Raw genomic sequence first — 1,495 nt, 5'->3', positions numbered from 1 at the left:
GGTGTAAATCTCTGATTTCATGACGATTTGATTCGATTACGATGATTTAGGGAACTACTGAGTGCATCATGGAATGGTTCATATTTAACCATGGTTTGATCCGATTTGATTACGATTCAGAATAACTTTTTTAAAAATAATATGTTGAAAACACAAACGTGAACTGTTTTTGCAGTGATGCAGGGGCGTCAAGCTCGGTTCCTTCCAGGCCACAGCTCTGCAGATCAGCATTTTCCCTCTTCTAACACCGGAGTGGGATTTGTTTTCAGATTAGAACAGCCCACCCCAAATTCTAATTATATTTTCTAAGCTATACACAAGATGTCTTTATTTTCACTGTACAAGTACTATGAGATGTCGTTTAAAGCAAGCTAGAGGCAAAACTATATAGCACCAGAAAGGGTTCTTCTATTGTGACAACTTCAAATTTTCAAAAGGTTCTATATACAACCACGTTTCCAAAAAAGTTGGAACGCTGTTCAAAATGTTAATAAAAATAGGATGCAATGATATACAAATCATGTAAATCCTATATTTAATTTAAAATAGTACAAAGACAACATATCAAATGTTGAGCAATTTTATTGTTTTTTGAAAAATATTTGCCCATTTTGAATTTGATGCCAACAACATGTTCCAAAAAAGTTGGGACGGGGGCCTGTTTACCACTGTGTTTCACCACCTCTTATTTAACAGCACTCTGTAAGTGTTTGGAAACTGAGGAGACACTGCTGTAGTTTAGAAAGTCAAATGTTTTCCTGTTCTTGTTTGATACAGGATTTCAGCTGCTCAACATTTCGAGGTCTGCTTTATCATATTTTTCATTCATATTGCACCAAATGTTATCAGTGGTGACAGGTCTGGACTGCAGGCAGGTCAGTTTAGCACCCAGACTCTTTTATTAAGAAGCCATGCTGTTGTAATACATGCAGAATGTAGTTTTACATTGTCTTGCTGAAATAATCAAGGACGTCCCTGAAAAAGACGTCGTCTGGATGGCAGCATATGTTGCCAAAACCTGTATATTTCATTTAGCATTAATGGTGCCTTCACAGATGTGCACGTCACCCATACCATGTGCACTAATGCCCCCCTATACCATCATGAAAACTGGCTTTTGAACTGTGCACTGATAACAAGCTGAGTGGTCTTTAGACTGGAGGACACAGTGTCCATGATTTCCAAAAAGAATTGTAAAATTTTGATTCGTCCACAGGACACTTTTCCACTTCCCCTCTATTTTAAATGAGCTCAGGCCCAGAGAAGGTGGCAGTGTTTCTGGATCCTGTTTGTATTTGGTTTATTCTTTGCTTGAGTCTTAATTTGCATTTGTGGATGCAGTGATGAACTGTTTTCACAGACAGTGTTTTTCAGAAGTGTTTCTGAGCCCATGCAGTGATTTCCACTCCAGAATCATGTCTGTTTTTAATGCAGTGCTGTCTGAGGGCCCAAAGACCACGGCCAGCAAATACTGGTTTTTGGCCTCGACTCTTAC

This window comes from Colossoma macropomum, unplaced genomic scaffold (assembly GCF_904425465.1).
Source record: "Colossoma macropomum unplaced genomic scaffold, Colossoma_macropomum, whole genome shotgun sequence".
NCBI lineage: Eukaryota > Metazoa > Chordata > Actinopteri > Characiformes > Serrasalmidae > Colossoma > Colossoma macropomum.
Note: the sequence above shows the minus strand (reverse complement) of the source record.